General features: G+C 41.1%; 1 long non-coding RNA gene across 1 annotated transcript; it reads right to left on the minus strand.

Moving 5' to 3' along the window:
* Positions 1–11597: 11597 nt before the first annotated feature.
* On the minus strand, positions 11598–16920 carry LOC146440056 (uncharacterized). The gene is made up of 3 exons (XR_014851341.1): positions 16818–16920; positions 14181–14229; positions 11598–11862 (listed from the first exon to the last, which is right to left on the minus strand). It is a non-coding gene; the product is annotated as an uncharacterized LOC146440056 (long non-coding RNA).
* Positions 16921–27535: the final 10615 nt, after the last annotated feature.

The raw sequence follows: 27535 nt of genomic DNA on the forward strand, positions 1-27535 counted from the left end.
TATCTTACATCAAAGATACATCTTGTTATTTTTTTTTCCCAAAGGAAACTTTCCAAGGAATGTTGTAAATTTAAGTAACACCATGATTTTTTTCCCCCTCATTCCCATGGGGACTTCAGAGAGGGAAACTAGAGGGCAGCTTGTGATGTTTCTCCAGGACTTTGGTCCAGTAGGACTCAAAGGGATATATGACATTTTTATATGAGAGAAGGGAAAGTATCCAGGAAAAACAGCCAGGAAAAATTAGGAACTGTACATACAAGTAAGTTACTGTCACCTAGCAAGTGCCAGCTGTAGGGGCTGGTAGCTGACTCTGCACATGCTCTATCCCAATCCAAATCCAGTTGCAAGGCAATGGGATTCAGTTTACACTTCTTTATTTGAAGTTTCTAAACTCAGATACATTACCTCACTGCTTGGCAGTGTCCAGAGCAGGCACAGGGATAGTAAGCAGAACTCAGCTGATGAGTGTTAGCTTGTGGAGCTGTTGAGCCAGATCTTGTGCCTGAGCCTTCTTGTATCTGGCACAGTAAAATGCTGGGAAAACTAGTGAGTAAATGCCCCATCTTCTGGGTCATTTTGGCAACTGTGGCAAGAGGTCAACCATGATCTTGCATGGACAAGAAGGGTTACGACCTTTCCTGTGAAATGTAGACCCAAACTTAATTTAACCTGTAATGATTTTTTGGATCAGCGCTGATTTTAGTGATGAATTGGAGAAGTAAAGCTCAAGGAACCAAATAGCTGTCTGAACATAGTGTCAAATTTCTGTTGAGATATAACAATTTGGACTAAAACCAGTTACAAATTTGGCCAGTTTTTCATCAAGTATAATATTACAGTAGAAAATATTGTTTTTCTGAGATGTATTCAGGGTTAAAAATCAGGAATGCCCATAGGACACTTTTGAGAAAAGTAAATCAAATTAGCACATTCCTAAATGATGAGTTTAGGGATGAGACCTTGCAATCACCAGACACCTCCATTCTTGTAAAATAAAGGGGGCCCAGGCATGGACCCAAGCAATGGCACGCAATTATCCATCTCATGAACTCATACCTGGTGTCATTCTACCAGGACCCTCCCCATGGATCAGCAGCTGTTCCCAACAGGCAGCTTGGGAGCCCTCCTTTCCTTGTGTTAAAGCAATGCAAGGGGTTGGGCTTTGCTCAGTGCTTAGATGAGAAAACCAGATTGGATTTGTGAGGTAACTTTCCTATTTCTTTGTTCATCTTTCTGGAAACATTGAGGCCTTCTTTTCAGAAGAGGATACACCCACAATTATCCTCTCTGGTTTAACCTCTGCAGCGAGTTGCAATAAATCACTGCAGCTGGAGCTGAGCAGGGAAGTCCTTCCAGATACTTCCCAATCTGCTTCTGGTAAGAGGTCAAGGCCACAGCTCTGAATCTCAAAGCTAGCAGCAGGTCACAAGTTGAAGTACTGCTGACTGACCCTACACCTGTGACTGGGCTCCTGCCAGATCATACAACTTCATAAACTCTATGACAAAGTGCTTGAGAGCCAGGAATGAATTTTCCTTTGGTTCGGGCAGTTTGATAGTAAATCAAGTCACCAGAGGAGCTCACGCCATTTTGTACCTGGCTACTCTCAGGGTGTGCAGCAAAATTCTTTTCTCACAAAGCTTTTCCAGCAAAGCATGAAGAAAAGCAGAAGGAAGAAGTAGGGCAAGATGTCAAGCTACTCTTCCAGCTCACTGTGAAGAATTATTAAAAAAAAAAAAAGGGAAAGGACTTGAGAAATTAATGGCGAATGCTGTCATGAGAAGAACATAAATGTTATGATCGTGAGCACTGAAAAAATGCTGTAAAATAGATTAGTTAAGGAACCATCAAAGGGAGGGATGTCAGCCTGGACTAAATGGGTGAAGCCCCTTGGGTTTATTTTCTGGTGTTTTTTTTGTTTTTGTTGTTTGTTTAAGTTCTCTAGGTCATCTGACTATTTCTTTCTTGTGCATTCCTTATTAACAAATCCAGTATAATGAAGTGCTGGATTGCAAACATTTCAAGTCACAAAGCACTTGTAAATGCTGAGACATCACATTTACAGCTTATTTGTTTCATGGTTGCTGTAACGATGGAGTCAACTGGATTACTTGTTAGGTCCTGTGGGCTTTCTTGGTGAGTGTATTTGCCATTTAAAATTAACAATCTGATTGACTGTGAATCATTAAATAAAACAGAAAAATGGTGGGAAAAACTGCTTCTTGCCTATTCTTCCAGCTAAAATGGAAGTCTTACTCTGCCGCTCTTGACATATGTGCCAAGATCCCTGGTAGTGGGGAAGATCAGCTCTCCTGGTGTGGGCTGCTGAGGTTCCTCTAGCAGTGACTGAAGTAATGATCTGTCCTCCTAATGTAAAAGCCAACATGGAGGGTCAGAAACCTGTCACAGACCCGGATCTGCAGGACATGTCTTCTTCACAAGCAATAAATTGTGATTTCTCAGTTTTCTGTCCTGAGTGGTGTAAGTTATTTCAATATGTCGTGGTTAACCAAAGGACATCAATATTTATATGCATTGCTGAACTGAAATATTTGAAGTAGATACAATTTGTCATGAACTTGTTCTGAGATAATTGTGGCAAAGTATTGGTTTGTTGTTCTCATCAGCTCTTACCCCTGGGATAAGTATCTTTGCTACTTTACTGCCCAAGGAGTGCACAATAGCTTATAACAATAGTAACGACTACTGAGAATAAAACACTTTATTAACATGAGCTGAGAGGACATAGTCTTCTTTTCAATCCCTGTTTTTATTTGGGAAAAATAAAGAAATGCTCTTGGTGAAGAAGAGCACCCTGTGTTCTTGCACATTTTCTTTTCTTACTGTTTGAAAGAGGAGAAACATCTTACCTGTGAACAATCCCCTGGCAATGCAGGTGCTCTACTGCAGACAGAATTTGCCTGGTGTATCTCCTTACTTCCTGTTCCACCAGCCTCTTTTTGTCACAAATTCTGTCCAGGAGGTCCCCACCAAGGCACAGCTCCATCACCATATAATAGGAGCTGTCAGTCTCCAAGGTCTCATATAGCTGAACAATGTTGGGATGCTTAATCATCTGGTGTATCTGTGGCTCACGCTTCATGTTTTTCAAAACATAGTAATCCTGCTTGGCTTTCCTCTTGTCAATGACTTTTATGGCTACCTAAAAGGCAGGATATTTGCAAATTAGCAACAAGCTTTGCAACCAGGATTAGTTTTGAGAAGGACATGGAGTAAGTTGCCATGGGGGTGAGGCTTTTTTTGACATGATGTTGATAATCAGTATGACAGAGGGAGACATTCCTGATGGAAGAATATGTTTTTTATTTCTCTTGAAGGCTAAAAGAAGAAGGCTGAAGTCTGTCATATCTGTCCCTGTCATTGCATTAATAAAGACGCACATATGAAATATTCTGAAATGCAAAAATCTCTACATGCTTGACTGGTAACCACATCTGAAACCACACTGGTACCACTTTTTTTTTTTTTTTTTTTTTTTGCCCCCAACATGCTCCCTTCTGACTTAGTCTGAAAGCCATTCCAGATACTGGCTATTATGGGCTTGGATTGGACTCTTTGCAGTTTGGTGAGTTAGTCAGACAGCAAAGCTACTAAAACCACAAAAATAGTAAAATTCAAAAGTCACTTGACAGTAACCCAACTTTCCACACTTGTGTCTTGTGGTATGTTATTTTAGCCCAACTGAGCAAGAGATAACAGATGCTATCTGTGTCCTGCCATATAAATATTTGCTGTTGGAGTGGCTGGCTTTTCACTAAGAGTTGTCCATAACTTTAAAGATCAGATGCACAGCACTAATTGCTCAGTGAGGATTATCAAGCAAAGCAGATTTGAAATTGTCTTTATGCCAGCATGCTTCTCTCTTTCAGCAGGAGGCTGTCTTTGTTGTCTGTATTTTATAATTGTGAAAATAGTTGCATTCAATACGTATTCACACATGTGATTGATTATACCTCAGCAATAAACTAAATTTATGAGGTTAATTTATGAGGATAAGGTTCAGAGGATAATTCACTGAGTAGATTGTGGTTTTCAGATTAAATGGTCTGAAATTTTCTGCCATAAATTAGTGTGAGGTTACTTGTGATTCCTAGTGCTTGTTACCCTCTTCTTATGAGCTTACCTTCTCCCCTGTGGGGATGTGCAGTCCCTCCATCACCTTGGCAAAGGAGCCCTTGTTGATCATTTTGCCTACTAGGTAATTCCCAACTTGTTTGGAGTGAGGGAAAGTCTTCCCAGTCTCTTGGGGCATCTTGTTAAAAAAACCACGCATTTTTGTATCCTTTAGGTTTTTCTCCCATTCTGGTAATATCTCATCCAAGTTGCCAGTATCTGTCATTTTGTCATCCAAGCCTGCTTTCATTGCCATGGGCATCCCTGGAGAGTTGGATTTGTATTGCTACTTTCCAGATGTAGCTTCTGATTCACGGCAGATCCAGGAATTAGGTCTGAACATCTCGTGGTGCAAGTGCCATCCTGCTGATCACAGAGAAACTAATCCGTTTCCCTGAGACTCCAGGTTGTCAACTGATCCCTAGTTTAGGCACACAGATCTGCTCAAGCAGAACCAAGTGGCAGATTATTAACCTAACCTGATATGCAATGTCAATTAGTGCCCCAGAACTGCCAAGTCAGATGACATATAATCCCAGCCTTAGCCTGGAATATAATGCTCTCTTCTTCCTACAATAATTCCCTAAAAACATGTTCAGTGTAAATTGCACCAAACTCAACTGAGTTACAGTTTTCCTGACACACAGATGGCTGGTGTGCAAGGACACAAGTTTATTCTAAAAACACCGTGGTGGCAAGAAGGCAAAGCTGAGTTATGTACCTAATGCTGTGCAAGCATTTATATTTTTGTTGTGTAAAACATATAAATATATGTGCACTTGTAGCACATTTAAGTCCTGGTCTGACTCCAGGTCTCCCTGAGGTTTTTGCATTTCATGGGATGTAATTCTTGTTCTCTGTCCGGTGGGGACTCTGCCTGTCTGTGTGTACATGTGAGTGCGAGCTTTTTCCTCTGTACAGCAATGACTTTTAAAAATAAAACCAAAAACGAAGCTTTTTCTTTTCTATAGCTGTTGTCTATCTATATCTGTCTTCATCACCTGGGTTCTTTCCAAAGTCATGGAGAGAGAAAGGAGCTTTTCCAAAGAGTGCTTTCACATACCTGCAATTTGAGCTGGGAGTTGCCCTCTCTCTCCACGGACTACAATGTTTGGGACCCAAAGCCCTTCCCAGAACTTAGTGCGATGACAAATCCTTTCTCCACCCTTCATCACTTGGAATTGAAAAATAAGCAGTGTCCTGTTTGCCTCATTTGACTTATGAAGCTCAAGAAGGGCAACAATTTCCCAGGATGGGTGCAAATTAGAAGGAATTTTTAAAAAAAAGAGTGCTTATACACCCAAATGGATTTACTGTATGCTTTGCAGTTCAAACTCTCTTGGGTGAGTTCAGTGCATCACCATCTGTATGCAGCTGCTTGCAGGCACAGGGCAAGAAGACACTTGTCTCCTACTGTCTAAGTAATAGATAAAGTCCTACTAAGTTAAACAGGTTGTCACATCTTGAGATATATCTCTTGCCCAGCTGAAATGGGACTTAGGATGCTTTTTGCTATTCATTACAGAAAGCCTGAGATAAATGTGACTTTTTTTTGAAGAGAAGAACAAGGAAATTGTCCCTGATTTGTGCTTACTATTTGCTCTGCCTCTTTCCTGTCTTCCTAAACCACTGTTCCCACTAAAAACAGGATAATAAAAGTGGGGGGAACCACTGTACAGAACAGAAACCCCATGTTTCTGGCACATTTCAGAAGAAAGGAAAAAACCTCTTAAAAAACATAACAAACATTTAAAACATGATAGCTAGCTAACTTAACTATTGCTATTTTTGGGGAAAGTCCCAGCCTGACACCTTCAAAAATGTTGAAATCAAAAAGCCAAATACCTTTCAAAGTGATTTTTTTTGGCACAGTGCATGATTTGAAAAAGTGGGTTAGGGCAGAAGGAGCATAAGAGAGCCCATCTCTGTGTTAGAGAGTCAATGGCTACTGTTCACAAGCCAAACAAAGCCGAAATGCTGGATGAGAAGGGAGCCACCCTCCAGTGCTAGTTGTGTCTCTGGTCTGTGGTTTAGCTGTTATGGGATGTGCTGCATTGCAACGTGAAAAAAAGTGTGAGGAGAGACCAAACAGAACAGATCTCTGACAGAAAAGAGGTGCCAATGAGGAATAATCTCCAGCAAGGAGGAGGGGTTAGGAAGGAATGACTGCCTTAGTGGCTTCAAAAAACAAACAGCCTTCCTCCCCAATCAAGCCCTGTGGACTAACTACCTTGCACTCATTTGGGGGTGTGGTGGGAGAGGAGACAGTTCTGCTTCCTTGAGAAGACAAGGCAATGCGGTCCAGGCTTCTGATTTTTGCTATTGCAAAATAGCAGGATGGAGCCTTGGCTTGATGAAAAGCTGGGGTTTATTTCTTGGAGGAATTCTTTTTGAAGTCCTAATTTATACTCTCGTGAATACTGCCAGTTTTGTAAGATCTAGTGTGAGGTGTATCAAAAGGGCTAAAAAGGCAGATTCTTAGAGCTGTGAAGTTGCTCTGCATTGACTCAAGAGTTCCCTCAAAACCTGGATTTCTGGGATTGCAGAGCAAATGCCCTACCTAGAGATGTGCTTTTCACAGGCACTGAGGGCATGCCATCTTGGTGGAGCCTGTGTTGCTGTGCTGGAGTGATGCTGCAGTGGGCTGGGAAACAAGGCTCATTAGTCAGCATCCCAATGCAGACAGGTCTGGTTAACTGGGATACAGCATTCTGCACTCAGGACAAAAGTCAGCATCTCCTGGATCAACATTGCTGTGGAAGTGAATTGGCATGTGCAGAACTAATGCAAGCATTTTCCAAGAGTGGTGCTTTAATGCATGCATATTCTTTTGGTGCTTTGGCAATCCTCCCCAGTTTCTTGACTTCCTACTTTCCCACTAACTGGTGCTGTCTGCTGCTTGAGGTATTAATGGTGCTGGCTTAGGCTCTGAGTTTGGCACACTTTGAAGGTCCTGAAGGTTGTGAACAGTTCGTATTTCCACACGGCTTAGGTTACCTGGCTGAAGGATGTAGACTCAGCAGCTCCTTCTAAGACTGAAAGCTTTTCAGGTTTCGTGCTGAGAAGTGGGGATTTCCTTTTCTGAGAAGGAAATCCAAGATGGTGGCACCTAAATGTGGTGAATTGAGCAAATAAGGGGGGAAAATGGTTTGAAGACATGGTAGAAGGAATTTAATCTAAATAGCAACATCACAGTCTGTATTGTAATAACTCTTAGATCCTGGAATCAGTTCAGTCTGTGTTTTATAATGTACTGAAGATATGCCCTTATTGCACTGTAACACCTGCCATATTGTGAGTTATTTCTGACTTCTCATACACTTTTTGGCAGCCATGGAGTTTACTTTAGAAGTTACTGCATGTGCAAGTTCAGCAGCTTTTCTGCAGGATTTACTTGCTGCCACGTGTTAAGGAGTTAAGAAGGTGTGCACTCAAGGGCAGGTCACACTCTCCTCCCAGGATGGAGTAAATCAGGGGTTGCTGTCTTTGAGAGTCCTAGTACTTCCTCTGTCAAATAAGTGTCTGTTCTTCACCACCAAAAAATCAGTGGAATCAGAAACACATGGTCTGTTATTTTCTCTATATCAATCTGGTCCAGCATTCACACAAGTAAATGGGAATATTTCTTTTGTCTTCAGGGCTTGGATCAGGCTGTTAAAGTGCAAAAGACTTTATTCTTCATAATATATTAAATTTTAGTTCATGTAAGAGTACTTCCAAGATGTCACTTATGAATCTATTTCACTTGTGCCATCCACACCACCACTAAATTTACATCTGGTTTGGCATAGATTCCTTAGGCTCATGGTTAAATTTAAAGATGAATAGGTTTACTTTGCAGATAGTCTTTGTCTTCTGCAATGCAATATATCCTTATCAGGTTTGCAAGCAGTTTCTCATGCACATTAATACTTCTTTTACAACCATTTTCCATTTCTAGGAAATGAAATCTTGCATGTTTTATTAATTGTCCATGAGTATTGATTAATGCTAGATTTTAGATGAAGTATTTGTCATGTAGGACATGTATTTTCTGTCATGTATTTATGTCATGTATGACATTATGACATGCATTTTCTCCAAGTGTGGGTCTCTGTTTTTCAAACATATTGGCAACTTTGGGTTAGTAATCCTTATTTGATTCCCTGAGAAAGCCTTATAATTTCATTCATGTCTCAGTATTGTGTCAGGCTCTTGCATGTGTACATGGATATAAAATCCAAAAAGCATCCCTAAGTTTTTGAGCAAGGCCAAAAACAGGTACCTGGAGTTGAGCATGGCAGGTGAAGCCTATGTGACACCTCTCAGAAACACATCCCAGCTTCAACCACTTGCCCACTCAAGGGCTTCTTATGCCAAATGTTTCTGTTGACTATTTGCAACATTATTTACAACACTGTCTTTCAAACCCTATGAGTACCCACAGCTTTTATCCTTAAATTCAACTTACTCTTCAGTGTTTTCTATGATGAGAAGTTCTAGTCCTTCATTTGTGCGTGGACCAGGAATGGTAGAAGTATCTCTGCATTCTACTTCCAATTTAGTTTGAAGGGAACAGTGATGATAGAAGCAAGAGTAATTTCCCAAACTGAAATAATATTTGGCATCTGCCATCAAAAGTGCCCATAGATTATGTTTATGTTAATCTTTTGGAAACTGAACTGAGATATTCTACTCTTTTCAGTAAGCTATTAAGAATGTGTGGTCAGAGTCATGAGGGGGCCTCAGATTGCTGAAGTGAAGACTTTCAAAGATTTTGCTGAAACTGGAGTTCTTTGTTTTTTTGGCTATATCAATTTTTTCCCTGTTATATCAGTTTACTTTTTACTCCCTGAATAATAAGCATTTTGTGCAGATTGTTAGGAGCTGGGTCTGTTGGGCTTTTTTTGTGACTGGAACAAGATACTCGCCAAGGTGGGTGCAAATACTATAGCATCTGGATTGTTTCACTTGTTTACCTATAGCCTGATGAAGGGAAGGACCAAATTATAATGCACTCAGAAATGGGGTATTGCTAGGGTTATTTATTTACTTTTTGACCTCTGGCATTTCCATCTGACTTTGGTGGAATTAAGTTAAAGAACAAGACACCTTAACTTGATCATTTAGGTGTCCTGATGAGGGCCAGTAAAGGGCATCTGTTTGTTAAATTTAGGCACTTAGTAAGTGTTTGAATTACCTGCAGGTATCCTGTCAGCTTTCAGATTCTGCTTAAGACAGACATGGTTATCCCCAGGATCCCATGTGCCATCTGCCAGCCCCACAGGGGTGTCTTAGAGACACTCCCCCCATGGAGTGTCTCAAGTAAAACTGGACAGCTATGCTAGCCAATGTCACTGATCTTCTAGGGCCAAGATAAGGATGAGATGAATCACTGCTGAGGCTTCCCCAGCTGTGCTAGGATCTCCATGGAGTACAGCAGGAAATCTGGGCCTCTTCTTGCATGTAGGAATTTCCATGTAGGAGTTTTGATTTCAGACAGAAAACACTCCTCAGTGTGCTAATTGTGTGTGTGAAGATAATCCTTTGCCCTTGATAACCTGCTAATTTAAAGGTGGGCTTTTATCACCACAGTGTTGTGAAGTTTTACATTTAATGTTATGATTGTCAGCAGCTTGATGACTTCAGGAGATGAAGTTGTATTGCAAGGGCTATTCATTAATTAGATAAAGTCCGATCTCATTATTACCTTTCTCCATTATTGTCTTTTGGAAAAAGATAGCTATGTTCTTTTCTTGTGAGTTTGTCTTTATTGAACTCAGGGGAAATCAACAATATCAAACCGCAACTCTTAATGAACTGAACTTAGAATGAACTCCCTTTTGTTTTTTGTCAGTTTTTTGTTGCTCGTTTTATATTTGCTTTACTGCTCTGAATAAAAGAAAGTGATAGTATTATTGTCTTGAGCCTGTTGTAATCAGCAATTTTCTTCTCCCTTAAAACTCTCAGTATAGAACTAACATTGTCCTTGCTCAAGTCAATGAAAAACTACCTTTAACTGAAATGGAAGCAAAATCATGGCAATAAATAGTCCTGAAATCCCACTGAAGATGGGTGGAGATCATACCATTTCCTGATAGACTTTAATGTGAACATATGTTGGACTTGCAATTAATAATGATTATTGGAGACCAAGAGAAGGGTGGACAATTAAAAAAAAAAAAAAAAATCTTAGACATTTTGCTTGTGTTCAGAGGTTTAATATACTGCTGGCAGAAAACAGGCAAATGAGAGCCATTAGTTCATATGGTTGTGAGATTTCTCCTTGGTTTCCAGCACTCTCAGTCCTCACCATCCAGAGATTACAGACATGCAGGAGTAGGAGTGGTGCCCTCTGCCCAGCCCCCAATATTACCAACATACTGAACATGTAAAGGTCACAAATTGTACAAGATCAATGCATGTTTTTGTGATGTCAATACAAAGAATTATATTACAGTATCCATGTTCTTGGTTGTCCATCTGCTGCTGAGTTCTGTATTGAATTGCATCTTCTGTTTGTTGAACTGTAGTTTGCAAGAAATATAATATGCTGTTTACAGGTTGCTTTTCTACAGTGGCATTGTTTTGAGGCCAGGTGGCCACCATTTGTGTGGTCACTGAGCACAGGGAAAAATGAAAGCTGCAGAGATCTTTGTCTTTGCAAGCTCCGCAACTTCTGTGAGGGTGAGTTCCTTGTGAACTTTCAAATTAAGAGACAGTGCCCGGGTGATACCCAAACTCCTGCAGTGGTACGATTTTCCAGCCAACCTGGAGTCTAGTCACTTTTACCTGGTTGAAGTGTAAGAAGATAGGAGAAAGTATGTATCCCTTGATCTTAGTGACACCTGGTTCCTGCACTTTTCCAATGGGAAAAGAGTGTGCAGCTTTTGTGTTTTCTTCTTACGGAGGGGTTAATCAGTCTTGAGGGAGACAACTCTTATTGTGACACCTGTCCTTGCTCCCAGATGAGAAAAGAAGAGATGTCAATACAGTTTGGGTGATTAAGGGAAAACATAATACCCCAAATAACAGCACGAGACTTTCATAGCATAACTAAACTCTCTGTGAATGTTGTGGAGGACACAGCCTTAGTGGCAATCTCCATTCTTTATCCTCAGATGGCCCTTTTATAGGACCCCTTGTACCATGCTGTAAGCTTCACATGCATGCATGTAATCTTTGAATGACACTAAAATGATAAAAAAATAAAAATAAAATAAAATAAAATGGAAAATATTAATCCATTTTCTATGTGTCTTACCAGGGTTGTACCCTCAACACCTTTCCATTAGATTGATTTGTTTTTTGGTTTTAAAAGTAAGAATAAGGACTAGAGACCATGTTTACATGCAAGTTATTTAATTTATTTATCTAAATGAACATCTGCAGATTTTGTACCAACAAAGCGAGAAAAAGGAACGGAGAGTAAGGCCTATTGTACAGCCCTACTGACAAGCTGTCAGGTTTAAACTGACCTGGAATTTTTTATATCATGACAATACTGTGAGAACATGACAGGGATGCCCATTTTCAGAAGTAGTTACAAGAAAGTAAAGGAGGTAAAACCCTTTTCTTCGTGACAACCTGTGCAGAATGAAGTTTGTACTGCTTTCAGGTTCTCGTTCCTCTGTGGATCAACAAATTAAGTAGCACATCAATATCAGATAGCAAATGGATCTCTGCAAAGGAGAGCTTCCCGCTGTGGGTTTCTGTCCTGTGCCAGAAGTGTTTGATCTGGATGTGCTGTCAGGAAAAAAAAGAGCTATTTCATCATCTTTGGGGATTTTTGATTTACTATCTAAAACTGATGAGATACCTATTTCTCAGCCTTAATGTGAGATGGTATGTTTTTATTCATTTATTCCTTTGTCAGAGAGTTTGCTTTTTGGTGGAGAATAACACACTGAGCAGTAAATAGTTGGAGTACTTGACCGGTCTTTGAACAGGCAGTGCTAAGCTGGCAGTCAAAGGGCAGATGGGGACAGAGCAACTCCTTTTAAGCCTTCCTTGTGCTAGCAGTGTTTGCCATGGCCAGACCGTTAAATCAATACTGGATGCAGGATTTTGGAAATGGTTAGTATGCCTCATGCCTATTGGATGGGCCCCTCTGCATGGTCTCAAGCAGAGCTGGTGAGCACTGCTGGGTGTGCTGGGGGCTCCCTGCCGCCCCATGGGCAGCAGGGTCTCCTCCCTTAAACTACAGCGCAAGATTGCTTACCCACAGCAACGTAATTCCCCACAGATTCATATCAGGAACACAGTCCGGGAAATACCTGGTGTGGGGTGGGGGTGCCTAGTCTTTCGTGCATATGCGTGTAGTCCACCTTCTCCGTGTATGTAGAGCTGTGCTGTATTCCCGGCCGCGCGCTGGGAGTAAATTCCCGGTGCTGTGGGGCTTCCTTGGGGTCTGTGCTGCCACAAGAGGGAGCGCAGCGGCTGGGGAGGGCCTGGGGACACAGCACACCCGGCATGCCTTACATCCCATGCCGGACAGTGAGGCAGCACACCCGGCATCCCTTACATCCCATGCCGGACAGTGAGGCAGCACACCCGGCATCCCTTACATCCCATACCGGACAGTGAGGCTGTGGCAGGTTGAGCCCACAACCTCTTCTAGAAGGATAATTTTGCACACTACATATGCCAGACAAATAACATGTGCATGTAACACATGCAACAGAGTTGCTTATAAATCAGATAATTAAAGATGTCGCTGACTTATAATCTTGAAGGAGGCTTAGTATTGGGCAGTGACTTTTACTTACAATTTAACAGTTAAACATATTATACCGCATAAACCTTGAAATGGCTTGATTATAAAATGTGTTTTGGAAAGTCCATGTGCCTTCCCCACAGAGTGCTAAACCTGGTGAAAAATGGGTAGCATCAATAAACACCAAACCTTGTACCAATAAATGTGTTCCCTTCATTACTCAAAGAGCCCAGAGCTATGGAGGTATAAAGGGCCCCATTCTCCCCTACAGGGGAATAACACATGCAGGGTAGAGGAAACTCAATGAATTTCAGCATGCAGCTTCCTGCTCATTTCTCCATGGGAGGGGGATGGGTAAGGATTTAGGGCTTGCATTCTCCATGGAACAAAATTAATATCTGCCTCCTTAACTTACAAATGGAACAGCTTTTCTAGTTAGTTGTCCTACAGACTGCTTTTGCAGTCGTCATTAGGTGCCCCTCACAAAACATCAGGCAAATGACATGAATGTTCCAGTCTTGCCATTAGCACAGGAGGGGTGGGAGCTGTGTGTCCATGCAGCACTCCAGGCACCCTGGCAGACCTTCACATCAGCACAGTGTTTGGCTGTAAATTACAACCTTTGAGTTCTTGCAGTTCTAATAGGCAGTGTGAGATCTTCTATGTTTTTGGATAAAATAAAATTACGTTGTTGCCATAAAGGTATGCTGGATGGGTTTAATGCTCCCTATATTATGTGTGCTTATGTACACAGAGAGAAAATATACAAAGACAGGGGGATGTAATTTCTGTCAAGTATCTACAGAAATCTGTTCATCTGGTGCAAATGAGATTAAGTGGCATTTGCTCATTCATATCACTACAGCCTTGTTCAGCCCACAAACTGAGCTTGGGGACTGCTCCAGACCCAACCCTGTGCACATGAAAGTGTCTGATGGGAGGCAGATCTCCTTTTCCCTCTGTGGGGGGAAAAGGAGAAGACTGGCAATTCAGGCCATGATTTTCTCTCTGGTTTGAGGTGTATGTGTGGGGGGCATGTTAGCCTTTTCTACCCTCTCCTCCTCCTTCTTGCACTCTGCAAAGATGGATTCCTGAAAGATCAGGGTAAACTTGTGCTACACTAAGGTGACTGAGTTCCCAAATGCCATTTTTTGCAGCAAAATTTCTTCCTTCAGTTGGCCCATATCTCAGTTTGAGCCTAAGAGACATATTTTCCCAGACTTTGAATCAGATCCAATGATGGGTATATACATTTTCTGGGTAAGTATGTTGAATGCTTTAAAGTACCTGCAAAGTTACAACAACCTTATTCTTTTTAGATTATTCTGTTTAGTTGAGTTTTTGTTACCTGATGTATATCTTGAATAAGGATTCTCCCATGCAGCCTTATCCTTGGTCTGGAAGAAAAAAGGTTGAATTTGCTTCAGAGTTTGGGCTTTTTTTGTTAAATAAGCTTTCTCTTTTGCACCTTCCTCAAACATAAATCCCAAACAAAGAGTGAAGGCATGCCTCCCCTCCATGCCTCTGTGTAATCTCCCTAAAAAGGCAAAGTGGGAGCCTCCCCAGACATGACAGTTGTTGCAGATGCATTGCCCCTGTGTGGCAGATGAGAGAATAAACAACATGTGGGAGCAGCAAAATGCTGCTCCAATGCCATAGCAATGAGCACAGGATAAGAGCCCTTGTAAAACAAAATAGACTTTTTGCCCTAATCTCAAGTACCATAAAATTGCATTTATTTCAGGCACATTTCCTTAACTCTTGTTTTCATTATGTTGTTCTCAAAGATTTAAGCCACTGTATCTGAGCACAGACCCCATGCAGTTCTTTGGAAAATCAGAAAGATGCTTATTCTGAAAATTCAGTTGAGCTGCTGAATTTCACGAACTGGCTTTTTCTTTTCCATACCAGGGGTTCCTTTCCCTGTAGCATGGTGGCAACCAGCAGCTCCTAGCCACAGCTCATGTTTGTTCCCAAAATAAGCCAGGAGATGCTCTGCAAATCCCCATGCTGCCTCTGCCCTGAGCCCCCCACCCATGCCAGGAAGCTGCTCAATCCAGAGCATACTGTGGTGGCTGTTTCATCCAGCCAGGAGAGACCTTCTTCTGTAAGCACTTCAACACAAGTGTGTTACCTCTGGGAAAGGTGCTTTTGTTGCTAAATATCTGACAAAGTTCAAAGAACTTACAATTTTGGACTCAACCTATTTAGTTAGTGAAAGCACAAGTTGTTATTTTGCCTTGCTGCAGACAGCTGCAACAGTTATAATAACTTTGTTCTTTTTGTTTTCTCCACTTGGAGAAATCCTCATTACCTAAACATCACCTCTGACCTTCTTTTATACTTTCAGCATGCATTTTATTAACTCCATTTTCATATGGGGCATCTGGTGTCTGCCAGTTTGTACAAAGAAGATAAAGTTTGCACTTCTGATGCAAAGAGTGACAGTGAGAAAGCTGGCTCCTTCCCAACAGTTTATACAAAAACCCCTAAAAAATTGTGGATATGGATGAATTAAATCTGTGCATATATAGTCTTTGGGCTCCCTGCTGGAACAAACCTATTGCACTTAATGGGATTCAGCTAGGGAAAGTGGAGTGCATCCTTATCCCACTCCTTGCACTCACTTTATGCAGCGATGATAAATTTCAATCAGTTGCCTGAGGAATTTATTTTCACAGCACCTCTTTACTTCCCAGGCTAAGAAACAAGGCATCCGGCCTTTCTCTGCCAGTAACACTGGAGGTTTTGCATTTATTGTACATTTGGTGAAACAGTATGCGACAGTGAAAATTTACTAGATGTTGCAGAAAGAAGCAAGGGAAAGTTAAAGCACAGCCTAGAAATAAAAAATGAGTACTGTTTGCATGTACTTTTATTGATTTCTGACAGCCATGCTATTTTCAGGGACAACAGAAGGGAAAAAAAATCTGTCTTTGAATGGATGAGTGATATACTACCCTCTCCTTTTTAACTAATCTTATATATTTATTTTTCTGTGCTAGTGTGTGCATGTGCAGAAGAGTGTCTACCTAATTGGCCTCAAGAGGGGATTAAACTAAATAAAATCACGGCCCACAGGGGGCCTCTAAATATGGAATTTTAATTTGAAAATTTTTGTGGGTTCCAGTGTAATTCAAGCTTTTCAAGCTTTATTAGTGCACAGTCGTTTGTGCAGCTTGCAAAGCTCCCATCTCGGCAAGTTTGATATGCCCGCCCCTGCTCGAGCAGAAGACAGAGCTCTCCCTTCAGCTGGGAAACACACTCAGTGACATAACAAAAGCCCCACTGTAAATAAAACACATGCTCATAACAGCGACAGGAGGCGGCAGAAAACGGCAACACGCACCCAGGCAGCGATGCCACTTGAAAGAGGCTCTAAAGAGAGGCAATGACAGTCAGCAGACATCTCTGGTCTGCCTGCCTCGGAGTTGCTGGGAGCAGATAGGAGTAAATACCAGTGATTTTACATGTTCGCTTGCAGTAAAAGTCAAAATATGCAGCTTGGTGTAACTAATTGCTGTGGAAGGAGAGCAAACCAATAGTGCTCGTTGCTGTGAAACTGTTAATGGAGAACTTATGGAGAGAAAGTCCAAGTTCTCTCGTCCAAATTGGAATGTGAAAGAAATCTGTTGGAAGGTGATGACAGAAATGAAGTAAAACAGTTGTTTCCTGATCCATGTGCCAGATGTGTCACATACTGTGATAAATAAGATCTGCATCTTACACTCCAGAAATTGGGGAATATTACAAGCGTTTATTATAGTGAGGTACAAAAAAAATGTACTTGAAATGCTTTGTTTCTCCTGGCACCAAGCAGTGAGAAGTTATTGCACAATGCCTGGAGCTGCTAATTCTTTTGTTTAGGTTCAATCCAACACAGCCTATTAAAAGCTTAAATTCAATTTTATTGTTAAGGTATTTATTAACTGATTATGAAAAGACATTAAAGGGCTCATAATTAAACTACTAAATTGTTCCTTACCTTGATGAATCCCCCATTTTCCAAGACTGACTTCCATAGTATAAAACATCAGGGTTTTAATTTAGAGAAGAATGCTGCTCACAGGAAAACCCCAGCTTTTGCTTCAGCTCTTGAGTTGATCCCAGGCTGCCTTGCTGCTGCTCGTAAGCCCAGAATATCATGGCAGACAGCCTGATGCATTGGTGGCATTTCTTGGGAAGACTGCTCTGTAGGTTTGTGGCATGTTGTCACACATTTGCAGAAATAGCTGCTTGTTTATGTTGGATAACCCAGTCTTGTTCCTCAGGAGTAAAGTCTCATTGACTTTTGGTCCAAATGCTGTTGAAACTGTGTGCTGTGAACAGCTTGCTAGTCCTGCTGAGACCGAGGGCATGTGTTTCCAGGCAAAGCAGATTCCCAGAATAAAATGCAGTTCCCCAAAATTCAAAGCCTGGGAAGACAGAGGAAGCTGAGTGACTGGATCTCCCACAGCAGCTCAACACAGGACCTCAAGGAATCTGCAGACCCTCTAAGGCAATGATTTTATACAGGCAACAGCTTTGTGGCTCCATCCAGTTGACTGATGTTTGGGTGGGGTGAGATGGATGCGGGAGGCAGACAAAGGATTTTAGTCTCTTTGTGTTTTCCCTTTGGAAATTGCTCTGTTCATCAGATAGATCATGTGTCCAGCACCTGCACAAGGGATGACAGAGTGACTGGGTTGTCCTCCCAGAGGTCTTACAGCTCTCAGCTGTCTCTGGCTGCCTGCATCCCCACATAGCTCACCTGCAGAGCTGAAATACTCCTTTCACACAGACCCCATCAGGAGGCTTTTGCTATAAGAACAGACAGAAAGGACATGTCTGATAATCACAAGTAGTGATGAAACTTCAAAACCCCTCATAAGCATGATTTGGGTGAACCTCTGCAGTCCCAGGAACCTGATGACGAACAGCAATTCTTAGAAAATGTGAACTGTCTTTAAAAGAGAAAACCAGCAAGTTAGTCTGGACTTGATGTGACATCACTTACGGCCTTTACTCACATTTCAGAGAAAAAGACCTCTGCATCAGTTTTTTAATTCTTGGTAACAAATTTGTTGTTAGGTTATGTCTTTGTTGCTGAATGAGTGCTTGCTTACCCCATGGTAAAACCCCAATTCAGAAAAGCACAGGTAGCTTTTACTTTGAGATAGGTCTTTCACTCCTCCTGGGACCTGCCTTCATAAGTCATATGCTCTTTTGCCCTCCCTTCCATTGAAATTTCCCAGTGAGATACTGAATTTAGCAACCCTATTGGAAAAACCACCCTTTATTTTTGGCAGAAAAGCTGCAGCTGTAAGTGTTTATGGGAAATAAAGATATCTGATTAGGGTTTTTTTTTACATACTAAGCTGCATAGCCTCTGGTAACCTTATTATTTGTTATACTATTGGATGCTGTGAAAGAATGGAAAGACTGTAGTTTCTCAGTGGCACAGCTAGAGCTGGCTCACCTTTGAAAATACAGAGGTGCTGTTGCTTTTCAAAAATACTTTACTGAAGAAAGTGATACTGTTTTTGACAAAACCAGGCACAGCCTTCCAGAAAGGGCTAGTTAGGAGCCTCAGCAAAATGTAATTTTCATCTGGAGTCATATTTATCCTTAGGGGACACATTAGAAAAGACAATGGACAGTGGGCCACACTGACAGCTTATGGGAGGAAATAAATGAAAGAAATAAAGCTTCCCATGCTTTTGTGAAGCTGACACAAAGAGAGCTGACAAAGGTTAGTACTTCATGGCTTTGCAAGTGGCAAAACTATCGATTCTCCTGGCTTGTCACAGAAAGTGAAAACACCTATTGTGCAGGCTGAGTATATGAAAAAAGAGATGATACTGCAGTGAACAGTCTGTGATGAATGTGGTGAATAACACATGATGCACATTGCCTAAGCCAGTGAGCAGATCCCCTCAAGGAAGGGAATATTTTTGTGTTGCTTCTTTTTAGAGTGTATGATTTGTTTCTCCTAAATAGAGAACCTAAGACCTAGTTTAGTTTAGTCACTTTTCCAGCTTCACAGGAAACAAAATTACTTAGGTTCTTCTCTCCTTATGCTGAAGGATCCTGGAGCAATGAATGTTAGTCACCATAAGTGCCAGTTCTGGAAAGGGGATGCTCATCTGCCCCCATACACCATCCCAGAAGTCTGTTGAGACCCAGAGGTGATTGGAGAAGACCCTCAGCTTCTCCTGGAGTCTTGGCAGAATCCAAGCATGGAGATGCAGTGGGTATGAGGAGAGCTCCATCTGCTCCCTGGGACAGGGACCAAAACCTGAAACTAGAACACACTCAAGTCAGAATCCAAAGGACTGGATGCGCTGGATTCCTTCCAGTGTAACCAGTGACACTGGGATTCCAGTCAGGTTCACAGAGAATCTGTGCCACAGGGTTCACAGGTAACAAATGGAATTATTTATGTTTTCAAAGTTTACACTGTGGATTTCTTTGTCTAGCACAGATGGTGTAACATTGCCAAATAAAGTACATTCCTAACTCTGGTTAGATAATCCAACTTTGCTCTTTTGATTTGATTTCACTGGGAAAACCACATGACTTGGGTTTTAGGCAATGCCTGTGTCTTAACACCAGGTTTATACAGGAGTCTGGAGCAGCTCACTCAGGCTGTGGTGGCTTTGGGGCTCTTCTCACCTAAGTCAGGTAAAATGGAGCAAAGAGCTTTAGGGTCCAGAAAATTTGTAAGATCACTTCAGAATTCTGTCCTTTACAGAGTTGTATGTGGCTCAGTGTCCATACAGTCACAGCAGTGCCTATGGCTGCAAGAGGTGCCCAGTGTGACACAGGGATGGATGTGGGACCCCATCCAGTCCAGTGAGGACCTGGGGTAGCTTTCCTTCTGAACCCATGCCAAGGTTTGTCCATTCATATTTCACAGGTTGTACTGCTCTTCACATTTAGAGAATAAAAGCTGGTAAAAGCAAATAGAGCAATGAATATGGTTCAAGTGACCCCTCAGTGAGAGGAGGGCAGCGTGGGGTGCGTGTAAGGTGCAGTGTCTCTGGTGCAAGCCTGGGCTTGCCATCAGTCTTGCTGAAGAAATGTGTGCTGGCAGTTCCTGTCCATACGTGTTACTGACTGACAGATAGTCATGGAGGCAGAAAAATGTCAAAGTGTTAGAAAAGTCAATATTATTAAGACCTTGCTCCCCTTGCTTCCCCGTTCTGAGTAGTTTCTTGAGTATGACCAATTACATTCTTTTTTTATGACAAGTCAGAAAGGCAGTTTTTATTAGCTGGTTTGCTCAATGATTCAAATGTATAGACTTTATTTCAGTCTCATTTGAGTTGGAGGAAAGCATACAAGAATTTTTGCTGGCTTAAATTAGTGGAACTGCCCCTTTGGCTGAATGACAGGGCCCTCGCCTTGCAGAGCACAGCTCCAGCCCTGTCTCTGACTTTTGCCTGTAAATTAGTTTGTGAAGTGGTGTTTATTGCTACATTGGGAGGTTAAGACAGCCTAATTGTATGTTTGTACAGGAGAAAACATCACGCCAGAGCCTTAAGCAATTATTCTTTCCATGTCCTTTCACTGTTTAATCTTGACACTGTTCAGAGGGGAAAGGAGACAATTTGTCTTCACCCTACAGCCAATTAGCAGTAAAAGTGCAGAATGGCTAAAGCAATATCCACTGAAGTGCCATCATCCATTCATCAAGATAAGATCCTGAAATAGCATGCATCTAGAACCCCTTGTTGGGAATTGTTCTGAGTCCAAGCCTCATCACAGCCAAGGATATCTCTGTGATTTATAACCAGCGTGTGGTTTCCACATCTGACAGTGCTCAGCACCTCTCCTCTTACTCTTGCTCTCCAGCGGCCATCTCTTTATGGAAAAGCTATTCTCCAGAGGATCAGTCTTTTTAACAGACCATTGCTCACTGAAATATTTTGTCTTTTCTAAAGAGCTATGGTGAGTCACAGGGAATTACCTTTCTTCCCCAAGGAGGACATGCCAAATATAAGCCAGACATGTAGTGTCTTCTCTGAGTTGACTAAAAAGCATGACACAGCAAAAGTTGTCCTTTGATATGAAAGCCACTGTGTTAGAAAGAGGAAATCTCTCTTTTGGACTGTATCATTTATGGAAGTGGCAAATCTCTTTAAACCATCCAGGTCGTGAGCCCCACATTTACATGAAAGGGTCCTACAGAGTCACAGTCAGATGCATGGTAAAAGACAGACAAGAGTGGAGTTCTGGTCATGTACACATGACCTGTATTTGGTTCTGGATGTCCAGGATTCAGTTTCTTTGAGATCGTATCTGCAAGCAGGTTCTCTAGTTGTTGTTGTTGATAAAATACTCCTCTTAACAGTTGTAAAAACCCCACCAGAGTCCTGGAGACCAGCTCAACTGGGCCCCAACTATTTTTCACTGGATACTTAGGTATATGCAGAACAAGCTCACGCTCCAATTTTGCTTTCAGTTGGCAGGGCATAAGTTTTCTGGGCTCCTGCCCAAGAGTGATCTAGTCCTATAGGTTTCAAGAGGTTGAATTCAACCCCTGACTGTTGCTACAGGTAATTGCATTGCATTAGGAATGGGCACGACCCCTAATTTCATTGATCAACTAAATCTTTACTGAGCTTCATCATCCTGCCCCATTTTGTTGGAGTAAACAAACTTTCCCTCAAAGATGCTGAGTTTTGATACAGGAAAACTAGATTTTTTCAAAGAGGCTTTATTTTCTGGATGGAATAGAAGGGAGGCGCCAAGAACATTTTAATCAAATGCTCATTACTGAGAGGATCCAAGAAAAAAAGCACTGCCTGCCCTAGTCCTTTCCAAGTCAACAGACCATTTTGAAGGCTTCAGCATCTTTCTAGCTATGTATACATGCACAAGATGTTCTTAAGCTTCCAACAAAGGATAAGGTGGAGGAGGGCTAGTGGTTAGCAAGATGGGAACAGGACTGCATGTCAGACAGATCTGGGAAACATGTTAGACTGTTCCAAAAGCTTTAATTCTGACCTTTCTTCAGGGGGGAAAAAAGTACTTTCTGTAAAAACCCTCAGATCTTTAGCTTCTCAGAGAAATTTTCTTTTGCCAAGTAACACAGTCACTTACATTCCATACCTCTCTGCCAGAGGGTATGTCCCAGCCCAATGTGCTAATAAAAGGGGGAGTGTAAATCTGGGTAGGATGCTCACGCCAACCTTGCGGATGTGAAAGGACGAGGGACAGGCTTTAAAAGCGTCACTGCCTCAAAACGCGCCTGAGAAGGCGGTTGTGGGTGCTGCAGTGCATGTGGAAACTCTGCTTCCCAGGTACCCCAGGGACAGGAGAGATGACATCACAATGATGTCATGCTCATCCCGAGCTTCCCTAATGTTAATCACAGCAGCATCTGCCTCAGGGGAGCATTTCTGAGAGAAAGGTGTTAAAAACATGACACTTTCCAACCCTGGTCAGAGTGGGGAGTTTCAAGCAGCAGAGCATTGATGCTGTGTCCCCTGGGGCCTGAACCAACTTCTCTCCTAGGTGTCTGACAGTCAAATGTGCCGCAGCGTGTGTTTTTCCTCTCTTTCATTTACTTTATTGAGGACGGCATTGGTTACAGCTGTTTAAAAAATATCTGAGCAGGTTATTATGGGAAAGGACGGAAGAAGTTCTTGCTGCCCAAATGCAAAACTCAGATGGTTTTCTTTGCAAGGGTGAAGATCATTAGTGGTTTTTCTTCCTGGGCTGTTTTTGGGGAGGGGAGGCATCTTTGGTGTGAGAGAGCTAGAAGAATGGGCAGTTGGGGATTTTGAAGAGCTGACTGAAACTCTGGCACTGATTCCCTCTGAAACTTAGCAAAAAATGTCAAACTGGAGTCTCTGAAAGGTCAATAATAATAAGTAATAGGGCTGGCCAGAAAACAAGAATTCTGTTTTGTGAAAAATGTTGCGGTTTCAAAATTTGTTTTCATTCCAGTGCAGAAAGAATATGAGATATTTCTCCCTTTTTTTCTTTTTCAAGGGAGCGAGGAGAAAATAAAACAATAGGCATATTAAAAAAAAAAAAAAAAAAAAGCTTAGTAGTCTAGTAGTATAGGGCAATGGTTCAGATGAGGAACTTGACATGACATCTCCCCATTCAAGGTGAAATGAGGGATCTTGGCTTTACAAAGGTGGTTTTCCCATGGAGTAATTCTATCCCAGAGAATAAAAATTTTCTTGACAACTTTTTCCTTTAAGCATTTATGTTTCTTTAAAAAGTTTTAGTACTATGACTCTATTTTTCTTATTTAGAAAGAGATTTGGGGCTTTTCTTGATCATTTCTAATAGCCCCTTGCAAATGTATTGTTATTATTTATAACAAATGCCAGAAGCAGAGACAGTCTTTCATCTCACAGACACTACCCAAATGCTTGAAATTAGAGGAGATGCAGAATGGCAAAACTGAGTACTTTGCCATTTACATAAAAAGTTGTTAACAATTCTGATTGTGTGTCTTGTTCTGCAATTTCGTAGACATGTGTTAGAAATACTGTTCTTAGCATTTCTGACTTCACCTCTGCCACCTCTGAAATGCTGATGGTAATACATGGATCTTTTCCCAGCTGACACAGATGTTGATAAGTTCATTTAATATCTGCATAGCTCTTTGAATATGACAGTCTTAACTACAGTTTTGACTACCTCGCCTCAAATGCCTTCTGTGGACAAGACAGTTAGAGGTATAATCGAAGATACTGACATGCAAAAATATCAGCGGAGCACTCTAGACTATCCAAACCAACCCAGTCCAAACAAAGGTCTGGTTTACAGGCCAGCTAATGGCTGTTCTCATTTTTGGACGTGGTACAACAACACCAGCTGTTTTTAAAGAGTACTTTTTTTTTTCTTGAAACATTTTACCAAAATTTTTCGTGTGAAAACTTTGGAGGATTCTCCTAGGTAAAGTGAACCAGTATGAAGTGAAGTACAATGGGGATGAGGTGCAACTGCAGCTACTGCTTTACTTGATATAGCTAATATCCAGGGCTTAAGAGGTGCTACAGGAGATGAGATTGTAATTGCAGGAAACTCTTGTGAGAAACAGACTTCTCTACAAAGCACTGCAGACATTAGACTGACAGGTGCAGCTTGTGAGCTTGTAAAGTCTTTTCAAAATTCAACTGGGGTTTCCAAAGCAAAATACAATTTCTGTAGGCAAAGTAGATTTAGCACCTATTCTTGCATAGCTGTGACTCTCCTTAACTACCACTGAAACCAATTCAGCTCAAAAATAAAATATCAGAGTCTTGGTGTATAATAGTTCTGTGCTGACTGATTCTCAGATCACAATCTTTTTAGCCCAACAGAAAAAAATCCTTGACAGGCTTGTCAATTCCCTTTGTAGGGAGTGTGAGATGCCACCTTGTATTTTTGTAATATAGCAGACTTTAGTGAGATAATCCTTAAAATACAACCTCCAAAATGTCTTAAATGGATTGAACTGGGAAGATGGGGTTAAAACAGTCAAATTTGGGTTTAAATGGAAGGGCAACTAAATATGAGAACCTACCTTTTCTTCCCCTTGAAAGGCAGCATGCTCTGCTTTACTTTGTGATGTCCAGGTTCAGAATTGGTTTACAGGACACAGGATTTACCCTTTGATCTTTCTTGAGGAGGCCCAATGTGTGTTTTTCCCAACATGAGCATTTCCCCAGATGTTTGGGCTTGGGGCTTGTTTCAGCTCTTTATTTTGGTGGTGAAGAAAGCAACCATAGGTAAAATTAAGTGAATATGATTATTTTAAAACATAAAAGATTTGGGGAAAAAAGTCCATGCCTATCTTCTACATTTGGAAGTTCCTTGACATTTTATGGGTATTGCAGAAACAGAAGTAGCTGGTCCTTCGTGCAGGATGCAGGACACACAATTATGCTGTTGAATAATGGAATTACACAGAATAATACCTGGACCACAAGCAATTATTGATTCATTAATACTGTGCTGTACTGAATTCATCCTATTTAGCCATTGAAGCTGCTCTAGTTGGTATTTAGACTGTGCTGCTACGTTAAGTTTAGGTGCACATCATACCTGCAACTTTTATACCACCATTGGCTCAGAAATCTCACAAACAGATGATGTAAACTGCTAATGCTGCAAGAAATAAGCCAAAGATCTAGGAAAAATCACAACATTTAAGGCAACAACCCCCCAAAATACCTATTTTGAGGCCTGTGTCTGTGTTAACATATGGAAAGTGAGTGTAACTGGGAGACTGGGAGGGAGATACAGGGGATGGATGTCCTCAGGCAAAGTGCTCTCACAAACTTCTTATGACATTATTTTTGCTGCCTCTCACATAAATATGGTCAGCAATGTCAGACAAATAAATACATATATCCATGTGATAATGGAGCTATGCCTTGGGCCACATCTTACAGGTTTGACAAAGCACTCAGAAATAAACAAAAAAATCCACTGCAATCCTTTGCATAAACACAGGAAAGTAACTGAAAGTTCTCTGCAGGGGTAGGGATCTATTGAGGGAGGATACTTATCCAAGGAAACAGAAGATTTGGCTGTTGCCACAGATCCATTTTCCCAAGATTAAAAATAACACAGAGGAAGAGTTTGTGGAACCAGCTTCTGAGACATCAGGTTTTTGGAATTTGGAATCAAAAAATGATTCTTTTGGCCCATGTTTGGTGAAAACAGTGGAAAGACTAGATTTATTTGAAAGAGAAATTAAAAAAACATGAGCAGTAATAAAAAAATAGTACTCACTATGACAGTAGAACAATTTATAATTGGGGGTCAAGTATCCTATTAGTTTGGGGCTATTTCTCTTTAAATAGAAGACCAGTCACAAAGGATTCCTGAGAGATGATATAATCTGAAACTATATTGGAAAAAAGTTTGCTCCTCTCTTAAATTACCAGGGCCTTTTGTATCATAGTAAAATACTTTATTACTTGATCTGGCTCTAGAGAAACAGTGATTCCATAACAAACCTTTCCCAGGACTTTAATTATTTCCTTTATTATATCCTGAAAAAGGACTAGGTCACTTCTGAAGGCCACAGAAAGAATATGATTTTTTTCCTGGCCATACTAACAAAAAACAAAGGAATGCGTCTTTATATCACAATACCAAATTGAAGTTATGTTGCTAAGTACTAGGACTGCAGTAGTTCTGCTCTCAGAGACACATCCGAGATTATATTTCAAAGAATCATCTGACAATATTCCAGTGAATATCTTAAAAACAGCCCTGCCCCGATACAACTGTGAATCTTCTTTGCCACTATAAAAATACGGAGGGCTTTCAAATTAAACCCCATGTGGCTTGTGAATAATTGAGGTGCTTCAATAAAGGCCCTGATGTTTGAAGTCTCAGTGATGGACCCACCTGTGCATCACAGGGCATGCTCATGCTTTCAAGAGACTGAGAGGAGACCTCATCGCAGTCAACAACCTCCTCATGAGGGGAAGAGGAGCCACAGGCATTGATCATGAGCTCATGATCATGGGCCCTTATGAGCTTTTTTTGTAATTCTACTGAGATTTTTTTTGTAACAGAAAACTAGAGCTTAATTCACATCTCAATTGCTAATTTTCCCTTGCTTCCTTGCTTCCTTCCTTCCTTGCTTGCTTGCTTCCTGCCTGCCTGTCTGCCTTCCCTTCTACCTTCCTGCCCTTCCTCACAGCATCCTTTCTTCATTTTTTTCTTCCTTCCTTTCCCTGCTAATTTCTTTCTTGGTAGTGAACTGAAAAACATTTGCTTATCTACAAGATATGATTTCTGTATGTGGAGGTCATGATTTACTTCCCCAGTAATAAAAGGAAAAAAGAAAAACCACAAGCCATGCCACCATCTTATTAAATACATTAAAAAATAACCATCTTCATTATGATTAATATCCTACTTCCTCTATCACTGCCCTGTATTTCAGGGCATTCAAAACCTGTTGTTTATAGAAATACCCTGACTAATAAGTGGTCCCTGACTGACTGCATGGGTAGAATTCAATCATGGTCTTCTACTGACACTGGGAACCACCAGGGTACAATTTGAGGGTCTACATATGGCTCCAAGAAAAGCTCCAAGATTGAATTATAACTGTTATTCAATCTGAGAATATATTTTGTTATTTATAGCATATAGAAAATACACATAGTTTTTTTTCAGGTGAAAAATTACAAATTACAGCAACAAAATAATCACTTCTAATTTCAAATTTAAAAATCTGTGCAGTAAGGACAGAAAGAAGGATTAATGTACACATAAGGCAAGATTATCAGAGTGTGATTGGGAGGGCTGAGGATGGTTTACAGGGAAATCAGAGGGAAAACTTCACTGGAAAATAGGCATTTTCTGTGGAAGATATTAGATGACCAACTACTATAACTAGTCCTAAAACCATAGTAACAAAACCCAAACAGAAAGACAGATTTCACCAGTGGCTTCACCCTCCCAAACCACCTCAGGTCTATTTTACTTTTGAGTGTGTTGTTTATATAGTTGTCAGTGGCAGTACCCTTCAATATCTCCTGTATTTGTTGCTCTGGGAATATTTGCAAGTCTGGTTATGCCAATGGGCCTAGCATTTCAAGGGAAAGCCAACAAAGCACTGGTCTGACAGGCAGAAACTCTTACAGACTTCTGACAAAATGAACTCGTAGGTATTTTTTTCTTTGTTTCTTTCTGAGTGTTTTATGGTGAGAAGAAAAAAAAGAAGTCAGGTGGTCATTATTGGTTATT

This window comes from Lichenostomus cassidix, chromosome 3, assembly GCF_008360975.1.
Source record: "Lichenostomus cassidix isolate B80296 chromosome 3, HeHo_3.0, whole genome shotgun sequence".
NCBI classification, from domain to species: domain Eukaryota; kingdom Metazoa; phylum Chordata; class Aves; order Passeriformes; family Meliphagidae; genus Lichenostomus; species Lichenostomus cassidix.